General features: G+C 37.9%; 1 non-coding gene across 1 annotated transcript; it reads left to right on the top strand.

The window, feature by feature from the left end:
• The first annotated feature begins 10169 nt into the window (after nt 1-10169).
• Nucleotides 10170-10241, top strand: trnah-gug (transfer RNA histidin (anticodon GUG)). The gene has a single exon. It is a non-coding gene; the product is annotated as a tRNA-His (tRNA).
• The last annotated feature ends 6000 nt before the right edge of the window (nt 10242-16241 follow it).

Here is a 16241-nt window from a genome sequence, read left to right as displayed (position 1 = left end):
TAAATGCAACGTTTAAAAAAAAATGTTAGTTTTGGATAGAGCGAAACACAATTCTAAGTTTATCTCGAATCCCTACTGTGTGGAAACAGGCCATTTAGCCCAACAAGTCTACACTGACGTTCCAAAGAATAATCCACTAAGGCACCATTCTTCTCGCAGATTCCTGGACATTTACCCTGACTAATGCACATAACCTACACATCCATGAACAGAACGTGCAGCTAAGCATGGCCAATCACCTAACCTACCTATCTTCGGATTGTGGGAGAAAACCAGAACATATGAACTCCACACATACATGTGTCCGAGGATGGAATCAAACCCAAATGCATAACACTGTAAACACGAGTGCTAACCACTGATCCTCTGTTCTCAATGCCCAATTTCCATGCAAGAAGTGAAAAAGTGAGAGACTTGCAAAATAAAAATACTAACAAATCATGAATGAGCAATAATTAGAAAATTAATATGATCAAAGGACACAACAATATTCAGGTGAGTTTTCATTGTTTAACAACAAATTTGGGAATGAGCTAACTAATGAATAACGGGAAATAACATTTGTTTGTTTCACTGACGGAGAAATTGACTTGCTTTTCATCTTTGCAACACCGCAGAAAAGTGGTTTATGTGCCTGAAATGTTTGAAGTAAGCTCTTTCCAATATAAAAATCAATGCAATTCCATCGACTTATTCATCCTTAAGACTCAAACATTATCAAATACTTTCCAAAACTTAGAACCAGCAGAATTAGTCACTTTGATTTCTTGGGAACTCAAACAGAATAAACAGCAGATTCTGTGAATTAGTCAGTCAATGCGATTATTCTGCTGAAGACAACATCCCTTCTTTGCAAAATGCTCAACTTCGAAAAATTCAATATGTATTGTCATTGTTTAACGAGACAATACAGAGATGTTAATTCTTTTTCATTTGACTTAACAAAACGCAGCAATGTTACATGATTTTATTGCGTGAAAAATACTTAAATCTTATTGTGATCAGAAATACAACAAATGTTCGCACCGAAGTGAAATGTATTTAAATTAATTCACTATGCTTCCGCGAGTAAAGTAAGAATTCATGTTAATAATGATTGAGATTATACACCACAATATATTTAGTTATTAATGTAAAGAGCCGTAATTCCACGTTTACGGCAATACTGGATTGAATAATTATTAGGTATGAGCAACAACTGAATATAAAAAATCGATCAATGAATTTAGAAATAATGAGAAATCTCATTTTGCTATGTGACTGAGGAATATTTGCAAACAAACAGGAACTATTGCAGGAAAAGTAATTGCAGGTCTGTGAATTTAAAGTTTGTGACTATGGAGATCATTCAAATAAGCAAACATTAGACAGTCACAATAATGTTGGATGCGAAGTCCTTGGATCCATTGTGGGAAACTTGACCTGAAAATCAAGTTTCATATTGTAGTGTTGGTACTCAGAAACAATTGGTCAAATTAAAATCTGAATCTCATTTTACTTGTTCAAAAGATTGTCTTAAACAATTGTGCAAGTATTATCATGACAATGACGTGATAATTAATGTTGCAATATGAGCAATGAAGATGATTCAATATTTCAAAAACACATTGCTGTGATGTTGATTGGATATTTATATAAAATTGGTAAATTGTGCATAGAATATAGTAACTAGCTTTATGAATTGAAGAAAAACTGAACCAGTGATTAGAGAACATTTTTTTCTTTCTTGACTAAAAAATGTAGATAACACAAGAAATATGAATTTCTATCAAATGGTTTCCTCATGGAGACATGTTATTTTTAATTAATGATTAATATTATGTTCAGAGTTCAGACATTTGTGTCAGAATTTGGAAGAAAGTTAATAGATAATGAAAACAGCATGAAAGTGAACAAATGATGCAGTCAATGATATTTGGTACATAAAGGAATTATAAAAATTGTTCATTATTGTACAGTGATGAATAATGTTGGAATAGAAAAGACAAAAAAAGAATCAATATGTTCAAAGCAGTTCTTTTCTTACAACTAAATGAAACCAATAATCATTTTGCATAGCACGTGATTTTAAAAAAACAGTCATTTCATGTGTTATGTAAATTGAAATCTACTTCCATTTTGCAAACATGGAGTCTTTTCCCAAATTCACAATTTAGTGTGCTGAATTATAAAACAAAAATGGTTGTAATTTGTAATATCTCTTGCACACAAATTTAAAAATATGTAAACTTAAGATTATTAGAATGACAAAACGTTTGTTGTTTGCATGATTGTGTTACAGTCAATATCTCTGATAAAGTAGAAGCATTGTTTTAAGCAACATAAATCATCTTTAACTACTGAACTGAAATAGAAGATATCAATTGCACTTGTTGCATGGAATAGCAAACAAATGGTTACTGTTGTCATTGGTTTCAGGAGCAATAAGGTATTTTACTGAACAATAATCAGATGGTGATGGAAGTCTTTGTGTTGCTTTATGTGTATTGTTTAGTGTGAACATTGGGTTCGATAAAATTGAGATATTTACATGAATTAGGAACAGATCGATAATTGGGTGCGAATGATCTGATTTAAAATCAGACAGTTTTTAATATTTACGAGGATTGCTGAGTGAAACGTTCTTAAAACCATCATGCAATTAACGGGATAAGTAAGAGGTATGCAAATCGAACTTTCAAATGAGCACACCCTGATATTTTCGCACCATTTTAGTATCATATTCAATATAACTAGATGACTGGAAAGCTAAAAACAAATCTCACACAATTGATAAACTGACCAGTAATTAAAAATTGATAAATAATAGCAAGTGGCATTTGTTTATTTTACTGAGAAGTCATTGATCTTTCCTCATTGCACAGGAGCATAAAATTCTGTGTTGTTTTAATTAAGATCTACAGAACAAGAGAAAATTAATGACTATCATGACTTTGTATATTTAAGCTTATGACTGCAACATTCTCAAATATTTTCTATGGAATATTGATTGAGTGGAGTTCGATACATTTCCTATGAGTGACCAGAAGAAAGTTCCTCGCAGATACTTGATTATAGGAATGGACGATTATACCTCCAAATAATCTACAGACATTGTGACTGGAAATACAGTAAGTGTAAGCATCGAAGTAAATTACAATCAAATAAATTCAAAAATGTTTCCAAGTTTAAAATAAATGCAATATACACAATGATTGAGAGATTGTACATTGCAATGTCCTTGCAGTATTTATTGCACATAAGCATAATTCCACATTTGTAGCACTTACTGGGATTACACAATTATTAGATATAAGATATATTAGCAATAAAGGGAGTTAAAAATACATATTCGTGAATTTGAGAATAATGAGATATCCCATCTTGATATTAGACTGAGTAATATGTAGAAATGAAGAGTAATATTGTAGGGAAAAGTAATTGGAGCTCTCTGAATTTCAAAGGCTGAGATAATTGTTATATTTCACCTGAGCAAAACTCAGACATCTGCAATGAATGTTGCCAGGGATATTCTTGGTCGTTTGGTATGTGCATGGGCCTGAACAAATAGGTATTAATATAGTAGCATTGATAATCAAAAATAGTGATTGATTTTTTTAAACACCGCATTTTAAAAAGTCTATATTAAATTGCTGTTCAATTATTGTAATTGATAATTGCTTTTAGAATCCTAACAGATAAATTGACTTAATATTTTTGAAAACACTTTTCTCTGATGTTGATTGGATATTCATTAAGATTAGCGAACTGAAAATTAAAGCATAAAACTTCGCTCTATGATGTGAAAAAAATCATTCAGAAGCAATTGAAAAAAAAATGATTTGTTTAAAAATGCAGGCATTGCAAGATTTATATGCTTCCAATTGTTTTCTTGAAGAGTCATGTCAATTTTATTGATCTAATTTTTATCACAATAAATGTTTTGACATTTATTTCAGAATTAGGAGGGACATAATTTGGCCATGGAAGGGACTAATACTGTGAACAAAACATAGAGTCAATGAATTTCATCTGGAAAGGAATTCTCATAATTATGTGATTATTGTTCACTGACATCTAATATGGGAGGAAAAGGAGAATTGTCAACATTTCCAAGCAATATTTTTCTTATAGTGAATTGAAAATAAAAATCATTTTGGAGGGCAATTTGTTTGAAAAAAGGAAACAGTCATTTGATTGAACATTTGACTCGTTCCCGTTTCCCCCATTGTAGTCTTTACAATAATTTAAAACTTCGTGTTGGTTGAACAAAGAACAAATTGGTAAAATCAAAATGTTTTCTTGTACACTAAAAAAGTAAATGTAAAGCAATTTATCCTGAAAATTATATCGCTCTGAATGTAATCATTTCACACACAATAAATGATTATGTTGAATTGAAATGTCATCATAGCTGTAGAAGTGTTTTTCCCCTGACAGGGAATGAGGACGCAGGAGGCAGGCTGAGCTGAGGCATGTTAATGAAGAGATCATCCCCCGAGGCAATCATGGAAGGGAGATCCATGACACACTGTAACATATACAGTAAAAAAGCAGCATTTTATGGACTTTCTGCATCACAATGGCCACATGCAATGTGGTTACAGCCCTTCCCTCCTCATCCAAACACTCAATTGAATCACATAATCGCAGATGGGCATTCTCATGGACATCCCCAGATTCCAATTGGGAACTTTCCATGCTTCTTATTGACATAGATTCCAAAGTTATTCCTGAACTCTCTTGGGCCTCTCAGGATACCTTATCAGTTGGGAAATTTTGAATTCTGCTAGTCGTTATATTTTATTTTATCAAAACCAATTACTCCTTATATGTTTCACTGTCTTAATTATGTATGTAGAAAGAAATAGAAAAGACAGTTAATTTTAGCTTATTTGCTATAAGATTAGTAATATGACTTGTGTTATAAAGTTCGTTATATTGTGTAAAATTTTACAGCTACTCTTTCTATCAGGACTTCATAATTAATGGGCAATCAACATCATACCGTGAATTTAATTCCTGAAACTAAGTAACTTCAAATCTCAGTCTAAATGTTTGTAGTAGGCATTGGTTACATGTATCAAACTTATGTTGCAAATTTCCCCTATTATACTCAAGAATCTGTAAATTAACCTTTGTTTAATGTTCTGAGTAACTGTAAAATAATAGCTATATCTGACAAATGCACTCTTCTGTTGTCCTAATAGCTGCTTTGTGAGATAACTGGGCTGTACCCTGCAGCTGCTGTTATTCATTTATTGGGACAATTATCCTTTCATTTATGAAGATCAGGATTGGTCATTTGTCTGTATGTCGGCATGCTCTTATAAAGAAATGTCTGGAATGTTGTAGTCCTGGCGTTGGACTCGGTCCATTGGTAGTGTGCTTTCTTTTAATTTAAGGCTGGAACAGAATATTAGTCTAGTTTATCACCCCCTGACACCTTGTATTTTAGTTCTAAGGTAGGCTGCCTGTTTTTGGAAAGTCAGGCATTTTGTATGAGCCAATATGGACCATTCTATTCCAGGTGGGGCAGCCCAGAACAGCAAATCAACTAAGATTCAATTATTGAAATAAAAATCACCATTCGCTACCATTGGTATCTGTACAATGCAATGCGTTCATGTTACTGAGCCTTAACTACACACTTAAAACTAGATACACTGGATTTGGTCAATTCTTAACTATTAGATATAAGCAACAATTAATCTTAAAAACATTTCGTAGCGAATTTAAAAATGATTAGAAATCTCATATAGCTGCCCGTCATGTGTAAAAATGAACAGCATTTATTGGAGTGTAAAATAATCACACCTCTCTTAAAATGTCAGGATGAAAATTAATCCAATGATTTCTGTGAACATTCAAATGAGAAGGGAACAGATGTTACCTGTGAGTGTTGGATAAGGAATCATTAATTAGTTTGTATTTGTGTTATCCTGGAATAAGAGAACATTTTTTAAAAATAATGACACTAAGAAATACTGGATTAAATTAAAACGTGAATTTGACGATGTTTGTTACAAAACCTAAACTGTGTTATTTTTGGAATGACAATGAATTGATAATTAATTTTAGAACTTTGGCAAAGTAAATGATTCAATATGTCTAAATGGATTTGCTCTGATGTTGAATAGATATTTCTTAATCTGTCAGCCGAGAATGCAAATTCCGGCATGATGATATGGAAAGACATTAGACATTCAGTGAGCATTGATCAGAAATGGTTTGTCATTCAAAATTCTCAGATCTTCAAAATTTCTATACTTGGTTTCTCTACTTTTCTTCTGAAGAAATATATAATAAGAACAAATTCTGCATTGTACTTAATTCATGCAATTTTTCATCTCATCAATATTTAGACATTTGAGTCAAAATTATAAAGAAAGTAAGTCATAAGGGAGATTTATTTTCACAGAAGCAGTCAACAGCATTTATCAATGTATTTGTTTCGATGCTGTCTCTGAGTAAACAGTAAATACATTTAATGGGGATCTTTTGACAATGTAATGAGCCAATGTAATTAATTGGGTGATCAACCTGATTCGGAGCTTCGCTCCGAAAGCTACGTGTGTTCCCAATTAAAAATGTGGACTATAACCTGGTGTTGTGAGATTTTTTAACTTTGTACACCCCAGTCCAACACCAGCATTTCAAATCCAGATCAACCATGAGTTCGTTGAATGTTGTCAGACTCCTTGCGCTGAATAGCATACTTCCACTTGGTTTAACATTTCGTCAAACGCCTTATTTTATTCATAAGTTCAGAATTGTGAGGGGATGGGATGAAGTGACATAAAAGGTTTATTGAACAGATCAGACACAGCAGGAACAAGGCTCATAAAACTCAGGAAGAAGAAATATGCTGTGACCTGGGGCAACAAATGACACTGGGCCCAGCACAGGTGGCTGTGCACAGAAGCTGTGATTGCTGAAGAAAGTTGCTAGATCTTATACAGTTGGCAAGTCAGTGATCACGCTGGATGATGGATCGTTGTATGATCACACACAGCAGAAATTTGTGAAAGAAACGAAATGTTTGTTTCATTGGAGACATTTTCTGTGGTTCCAATTCCGATTGACTGTTTGAAATGCTGATCAGATTTTGTGTGAAGTGTTAATTTTAAAATACTCATGAACAATCCCATGATAAGCCTGTGTTCCCGATCTGTAGTTTTTTTTTCTTTCTTTTGATGTAAATTCATAGAAAGACAAGATGGAATGTAGGGCGGAAAGAAAAATGGGTTCTTTCTCATTTCACCAATTTCATCTACAATTGAATAGAATGGCTGCTCTCACTCTTCATTTCGACTTTAATGTGGTGTCGATTATTTTGTGAATCTCCCGTGCAGTGAAGGGCAAGAAAAAGATTCTCGATCCAGTGATACCAGAGTGTGAAACTGCAAATAAAAACTGCAGAGCGGTCATAAAGTTAGCAACCAGAGTGTGACTCGAACCAGTGAATGTGGAGCACAGCGATAAAATACCCACCACCATATCCCTGTGTCCCCTCTGTACATTTTGTAGAGGGGTGACATATGATCAAACCATGTGCTTCTCCTTCACCAGAATTATAATAACAGCAAATTCCAATAAATAGTCATGCTGATCAGAATGAATAACTGTCATTGATACCATCTGAGTCAGAATGAAACAGGACAAAGAATTTTCCGTCATATTTTCATCTACATTTGACTCATAATTTCTTCCGTCACATGCTCTCTCACGTGAAGAAGCAGCCATGGAGAGGATATGAAGGCGATGTGTCCACTCAATGCCTTCTCATTTGCTGAACCTGAATTGATTATCGCAAGAACTCATGATTTGTTCGTTTCATTTAATTTTGCTGAAACCTCACCATGTTCATTGTAATAATCAGAAGTGAATTAGATATATCTCATTGGAACGATTAATGTTGTATTCAAATTTGCTCGACTTTATTTCAGCTTAAGGAAAATACTGCTTGAAAAACAGAGGGTTAAAGTGCAAAAGAAAACCCACCAGTTTTGTTGCTCGTTGCTTTGGCAAATTTCACTGAGTACGAAATGGACCAAACATCATTGTGTTTGTTCTCACATCCTTAATGCAAGTGATGAAATCAGGAAGTCGTTCTCCAAGCAACTAGTCACTTCCTATTCATTATGTAATATCTTCCTTCACAATAAATAAAAATCCACTCAGTTCAATTTACAATGCTTTAGTGGAATATTATCCAAATCTTTCAAAATGCAGACTTTTGGAACCGAATCTCATTCAGCTGCACACATTAAAGGAATTTCTTTACATTTAAAGTCAACTAATTTAGACACTGTTTCCCCACAACTACCGACCGACTACACCCCATCCCTACAGCTTTACCTACCCACACGCTGTGTCTCTCCTTGTGAAATTTATTCCTTGCATATCAACAAATGTGCCTTTCCAAATATTTTGAAAACCAGATTCTCGGAGTGACAGCGATTGTGTTCTCATCATTTCTTTCTCCTTCAAAGGTTTGTTTAAAGGTATTGAACACCTGATATCTAGATGTTTACTTACTTGAAAGATGGAATTTTCCACCTATTTACTCTGACCAAATATTTCATAACCTGCAAAAAAACCATTAAGTCTTCCTTGGTTCAAGGATAACTGTTCTCAGTTTTCCAAGAAGACAAATGAATAAAATCTCATCTTCAGTACACCCCCATCAGCATCTTTTCTAATGCTTTACACCCCAGTAAACCCCGTCATTATCAATTCATTGAATCACAGAATCCTACATTGCAGAAATAGCCGGTATCGGGCCGCATCGACTCTCTGAAGAGCATCTCACCTAGACCCACCTCCCCTCCCTATTTCCATATATTTCACCTGAAGAAGGGGAATCCATCCCCCCTTATGATTTCAAATCAACCTGTTGGAGTATAATCTGACGTCCGTGATTCCTGACCTTATCCCCACATTTCCCATGGCTAATTCACTTAACTTACTTAATTCACTCCCTGGACAGGAGAGGGCAACTTAACTTTGCCAATCAACCCAACCCTCCCTCTGAAAACCAGTGCGAATTACTGAGACAATGTTCCATCATACTGAGTAAATGCTGTATCATTTTGCAATGGTTTTATACCCTGGTAACAGCCTCATCAGAATAAATGAACCCAAATTCAATGTATCGAAACGCTACTCTGTCCTTTACAATTTCATTCGTGCTGCGGGAAATGTTTCTGCACTCATATTAGAATGTGTTTACGTTGTTTCTTCCTCAGCTTCCTGCTTCTAGTAAACACTTCAATCCGGAACAAGTCTGTCAAATACTTTTCATTCCAACACAGTCACAAGGTGAAGTTTGCAGAAGGCACGTGTTTGGCCGTTCACTGACACACAGCCTTCCTGAGAGCTGCAGTCCTTCCCCACCTTTATTCAGGCAGCACTGTCCTTGCTGTGACATGCCCCATCTAGAATGGAAGGACAGGTATCAGTACCCGCACTTGGGAACGGGGCGACAGTTTTAAAATATTACACTGTCCCCAGTGGAGAATTGAGGCCTGTGCAGGCGGGGACACTAACCATTATACTACCAAGGATAAGAGTGTCAAAGGAGGCCCTTCAACCAATTGTGCCCACACTTGTCAAATACACCTGTCTAATGAACTGAATCACATTTCACAATTCTTACCCCACAGCCTTATATGTCTTGGCATCACAAGCTCACATCTGAATATTTATTCAGGTTGTAAGGGTTTCTGTCGGTCTGAACAATGCAGATAGTATATTCCAAATTCCAACCACCCACTGGCTGATAAAGCTTTTTTGTACATCTTCACGACTGCGCCACTCATTCCTCTGATTCTGGGGCTGGGAATTGGGACTATGTGGCAGCAGTGTTTACTGCCTTGTTTGGGGAAACTGGTGAAGTAGCCAATGTTAAACTGCATTACTATTGAAGCATACATTTCAACTACACCTGCACTGTCCCCGGAGTTTTTGATGTTTTGGAGAAATCTACTTATCTCAGCTTTCAGCATATTAATGATGGAATCACCACAGCCACTGGTGGGAACTGATATTAAGCGGTCAGCCCATTCTGAGTTCCCACATATCTGCCACTGTTCGCTTAGCACTGATATTGTGCATTTGGTGCGTTGCCTAATATGTCCTATGAGACTGTACTTATTGCATAGTGTCAGCGCACTCATCTGTGCAATGCTGTGATCGTATAGTGGTTAGTACTCTGCGTTGTGGCCGCAGCAACCTCGGTTCGAATCCGAGTCACGGCAGTAATTCCTCTATCTACTCCAGCTCTTGGGAAACAAAAGGAATCAGTTGTTTGGATGAAGGTAATTTTTTCCAAGGTGATGATCTTTTCCCTTCAAATTCTGCTCGCTCACATCTCTGTATTTCATATGTCAGAATTCAAATCCACCCGTTCTCAAGATTTCACTCCCTCCTACGATCACTAACTGAACTTTTCATCCCACACCCCCATTACATTAATTTAGAGATGCCGGTGTTGGACTATGGTGTAAAAAGTTAAAAACCACACAACACCAGGTTAGAGTCTAACAGATTTAACTGAGCAATAGTTTTCGGAGCTATGCTCTTTCATCGTGTGGTTGTGGAGTCATTTCCTATTTCATTAAGGCACTGCAGAATCCAACACAGACTCTCACATTGATACCATTCAGTCTGTGCTGCTGCGGTCACCGTTGCTGGGTGAACGTGCCCCAACCCCACCATCGGGACCTGCAGATCAGTTGATCCATTTGGTTACGGCTGTTGTGAGGCGAATCCTCAGGTAGCAGCTTTTACTGATATGGACTTGCGATTATGGGGGTCAAGCTCAGGAAAATGATACAGGACAATATCAAGGAAAAGCGACTTCTTTCAGAAAGATTAGTTTCACGGGTTTTCTGCAATGGCCGAGCGCTTTTACCACTGGACTGTTCACTCAGATACAGAGCAAATGAACCAGTGATCCGGGTTTGACTCCAGCATGCCAGGTGTTAGAATTGAGATTCAATACATATCTGGAATTACGAATCTAATAACACCTATAAATCCATGGGCAATTGTTGAAAAAAACAAAACCATCGTGTTCACTGACGTCAATCTTACCTGGTCAGGCCTCGACGTGACTCCGACTCACTGCTACACGGTTGAGTCTCAACTGCCCGCTGTGCAATTAGGGATCGCAATCAATACTGCCGAGACAGCGACGCCCCCATTCTGTAACAGAATAGGAAAAAAAGTTAATTTAGCTCTAGCTAGAGTACTGTGTGCAGTTCTGCAATTCACAGTATAGCAATGATGTGATGGCACTGCGAACGTTGCAGGAGAGATTCAATGGGATATTGTCTGGGCTGAAGAGTTTCAGTTATGAGGAGAGATTGGACAGACTGGGGTTGTTTATCACCGAACAGAGGAGATTGGAGAAGACATGACTGAGATATTCACAATAATGAGGGATGTGGATAGGATAGACTGAAAGAAGCGTTTGTTATTGATGGAGGGATTGAACACTGGGGTCAAGAGATTTTGGGAAAAGGCAAAAAGGTTTGATTATATGTGCAGAAACGGTCAGAGAGGCGGAAACCCTTTTAATCTGAAAAAAATTCAGATGTGAATTTGTGATGCCAAGACATATAAGACTATGGGCTAAATAATGGAAATCTTGTTTCAGGCCGTTAAGCATTTGTGTTGGGCAAGTGCGGCCACAACAGGCTGCCGGCCTCCTTCGATTTTGTTGTCTTCCACAGTATCGTGGTTAATGTCCCCGCCTGTCACTGGGCTCAATTCTCTGCTGGGGGGATCGTAAATGGTTTAAACCTGTCACTCTGTTCCACCGTGAAGGTTATTAATGCCTGGCCTTCCATTCTCGATTGGTTATGTCACAGGAAGGACAGTGCTGTCAGAATCAGCTGGGGAAGGACTGCAGCTCCTGGGGAGAGAGTGTGTCAGTGAAAGTGCAAACACGTAATTTCTGCAAACTCCACATTGTGTTTCGTGTTGCAATGAAAACCATTATATAGAGTTGTTCCTGACTGTGTGTTTATATAAAGCAGCAATCTGAGGAAGAAAACAGAGTAAACCCATTCAGATCTGAGTGCAGAAACATTTCCAGCAGCACTAATGAGGTTGTACAGCGCAGAACCGCGTTTGGATGCATTGAGCTCGGTTTGTGGGCGCAGCTTGCTTTCACTCGGCTGAGTTGCCAGTGTATAAAGCTATTAAACATGATACGGATAGTGTTCAATATGATGGTACATTTGCTCATTGGTTCGCACTGTTGGTAAGTCTGTAGGTTAGGTGGATTGGCCGTGTTAAATTCGTTGATGTGCTCAGGGAGTGAATTCAGTAAGTTAAGTGAGTTAGCCATGGGCAACGCAGTGATAAAGTCAGCAGTCACACGATGCCAGGTTTCATTCCAACAGGTTTATTTGAAATCACAAGCAAGAGGCATGCCAGGATAGAGACGGGAGCTAGGTCTGGGTGAGATGCTGTTTCAAATGTCCCTACAGACCTGATCGGCTAAATTGTACTTTGTGCATTGTTGGGAATCTGTGATTCTATCAGAGAGGACACTGCCAGCGCTTACTGGGCTGCTAAGACATTAGAGACGATGCTGACGGCGTTTCGTGGGGATGTAATTTTATTTATTTGCGTGTTGGAAAATTTGAAACTGAACCAAGGAAAACCGAATGGAAGTTTTCCAGAGTATTTGAGGTTTGGAGAGAGTAAATAGTTGGTAAATTCTCTCTTTCAAGTTTGCAAATTTCTGAAAGTCAGGCTTTCAAAACCACCGATGTCGGGCAAAGAAATAATGAGAGAAGAATTTCTGTCACTCTGAGAATCCATTTCCAAATATTTGGAGAGACACATTTCGAGACACAGAAGGAGTGAGTTTCACCAGGAGAGAGACAGCCTGTGGCCAGGTAAAAGTGTAAATGTGGGATGTGTGTGTGGGGGGGAGGGGGTGTGTGGGCGGTGGAAGGTGTGAGGAAACAATGTCTAATTTGGACGAATTTAGAAGTGAAGAAATATCGAAAACGTATGCAGCTGAATAATATTGAGCAAAGAACCATCAGAGTTTTGAAAGATTTATATTAATATTCTACATGAAACATTATAAATGGAACTGAGCAGATTTTGTATATTGTCAAGGAAAGATATTCCATAATGAATAGGAAGTGACCTGTCTCTTGGAGATCGATTTCCTGCTTTAATCCCACGCCTTAAAGATGGAAGGACAATCGGCATGATGTTGGGTTCATTTGATACCCACTGAAATCTGCCAACGTAACTGAGCATCAAAACTGGCATCTTGTTTTGTAGTTTAACTTTCTGTTTTTCTCAACAGTATTTTCTTTCAGCTGAAATAAATTCGGAGCAAAACTGAATGCAACATTAAACGTTCCAATGATATAAATCCAATTCACTTCCGATCATTGCAATGAACAGAGTGAAGTTGCAGCAAAATTAATAAAATGAAATGAAGAAAACTGCATTTCCGGGAATTTTACCCAGTTCAGGTTCAGCCATATGAGAAAGCCCATCGAGCTAAAACATCACCTTCACTTCTCTCTCCATATATACTTCTTCACGTGAGAGAGAAACTGTCTGAAGAAATTATGCGTCAAGACTAAATATGCGTGTGAATGTGACGGCAATTTCATGTTTGCTGGTTCATTCTGAGACAGTACTGACACGGAATGAATCAAGGACAGGTATTCCTTCCAAGGACGAGGACAATTCTTTGGATTTTGCTGGTATTATTATTCGCTGAAAGCAGAAACATAATGGTGTGGATTCGATTCCTCTCAGGGACTTTCTTATCCCCTGGGTGCACCATATGTAATCACATGTGAGCCCCTTTGCAATGGGCTGGAGTGGCCCAGAGGTGAAGGCGACGGGTTGGTCTTTCATTGTGCATGTGTGGATTTGAATCCTACTCTGGCTGTTACTTCTATCAAAAACAGCTGTGGTTTTCGTTTGTGCCTCGCATCTTTAGTATACATTGGATGGAGAATCTTGTTCTTGCCCTTCATTGCACCGGAGATTTGTGATAAATTGAAACCTCATCAAAGTCGAAATAAAGCAATTTGTTTCCGTTGTAAGTTATATTGGGATAATGAAAAGGAGTGCAAACGTTTCTTTCCTCCTTTCATTCCATCCTGACTTTCTATGAATTTACATCGAATGAAAGCAATACAAATAAGGAGAGATCAGGTGCAATATTTTATCCAGTTGGATTGTGAATTTTAATGTAACGCACCACACAAACTTTTGATCAGTATTTTAAACAGTCAATTGAATTGGAACTGCAGAAAACTTTTCCAATGAAATGAGCCTTTAATTCTTTCACAACCTTTTGCTGTGTGCATCATACCGGGATCCGTCATCCAGCGTGATCACCAAGTTGGCAACAATATTAGATCCACCAATTTTCTTTAGCAACCACAACGTCTGCACATACCCATCTGTGGTGTTCCCAGTGCCATTTGTTGTCTCCAGGCCACAGCACCTTTCTTGTTTATGAGCTTATGAGCCTAGTTACTGATCTGTCTGATCAGTTTGAGAAACCTTTTCTCTCACTTAATCCCATCCCCTCAAAATTCGAAACTTATCAACAAAGTAAGGCATTAGACCAAATGATGCAGTACTGGAAGTCGGCCATTCAGACCATCGAGTCTGCTCGAACACTCAATGAACTCATGGCTGATCTGATAATCTTCAACTCCATTCTCTTGCATTGCCTCGACAAAGCGTTATCGTCTTTCTGATCTGACTGGCACAGTTTGAAAATGCACAACAATGCAACCTCAACAACAGTTTGGTAAGGAGTTCCACTGATTCACTGGCCCCTGAGCAAAGAAATGACTCCTCATTTCTGAATTAAATCGGCAAAATCTAATTCTGGGTTCATGTCCTCTGGTGTTCTCCTCATACCAGAGGGTAAACCACCTGCCCGTAACTACCCTGTCAAGATCCCATGAATATTGAACGTTTATAAATGTTATCATGTGATTATACAGGTCCCCTCCGCCTCCTTTGTTTCAAAGAGAATAATCCCAGCCGAACCAATCATTCCACGAAGCTCCGTTTTCTCGTGTGTTGACAATATATCCATAAATCTCTGCTGCTCCCTGCAGCGTCCTTACATATTATGAAGGCAGGTGGAGAAATTTATGCGAAGAAATGTTTGAAATTTCAAGCACAGATGGGAACTGGAATTTGAAATCAGACAGCGACTGGAATCAGATTTGTCCACACAAGGTCGAAATACAGTAATGATAACTCTGACAAATGAGAATCTAATCATATCCCACTGACATTCAATGGCTTTACTGAAACCAAATTACCCCGTGTAATCGTGGACGATTACATGGGGTAAAACTACCCAGAGCTTGTATTTAAGGGGGAAAAATAGGATAGAAACTGGCGATATAAACATTTTGACAATAAAATCATGTCCTTTGGTAGACATGTTTATGATCATAAACTCAACTGTGTCTCCGTGAACCCTACATCGTTTGCAAGGCACAAATGAGACGTGGAACATAACTCTATTTGCTTCGATGCGTGTCACTTCCATACCACTTAAGGAACTGGACACAGTCCATGACAATGCAGTCACTTGATTGAACCCTCTTCAATACCTGTAATATTCATTCCCCTTCACCACTAAGGCACAATTGCATCTACAAGATGCACTGGAGTAAGTCATTTGGGCATTTTTGACAGAACCTTCAAAGCTCAACAGCTGTCCTGACTCTAAGGACAAGGTTGGAAGATGCAACGAAACACTACCATTTGAAAGTTCCCCTCCAAGGGCCATAGCACCCTGACTTGGAAAGGAATCAGTGATAAACTCATTGGTGAAACGGTCGTGATGGAAAAAGTTGCATACTTCAGCCTTCCATCTTTTATCTTACAATTTTAAAACGTGTTGATTTATGCGGTGACAGGACTTGTGCTCAGTCCATCAGCTGTTCCCTAATCTGGTGTTTGCTAATTTTCTACTATCATCCACAGCCTGTAGTCAACATTAGACAATGTCCGAAAAACCTCTCAATTAACTGATTCCCCCCAGGTTAGAGTGGTGTTGGAGAAGCACAGCAGGTCCGGGACATCTGAGGAGCAGGAAAAATGAACATTTCAGGAAAGGTCCTTTATCAGGAATGAGATTGGGAGCATATGGGATAGAGAGATAACTGGGAGGAGGGTGGGGTTGGGGAGAAGGTAGCTGAGAGTGCAGTAGGTGAATGGAGGTGGGCGTG

The sequence above is a fragment of the Hemiscyllium ocellatum genome, unplaced genomic scaffold (assembly GCF_020745735.1).
Source record: "Hemiscyllium ocellatum isolate sHemOce1 unplaced genomic scaffold, sHemOce1.pat.X.cur. scaffold_173_pat_ctg1, whole genome shotgun sequence".
NCBI classification, from domain to species: Eukaryota; Metazoa; Chordata; class Chondrichthyes; order Orectolobiformes; family Hemiscylliidae; genus Hemiscyllium; species Hemiscyllium ocellatum.
Note: the sequence above shows the minus strand (reverse complement) of the source record. Positions and strands in the feature narration are given on the sequence as shown.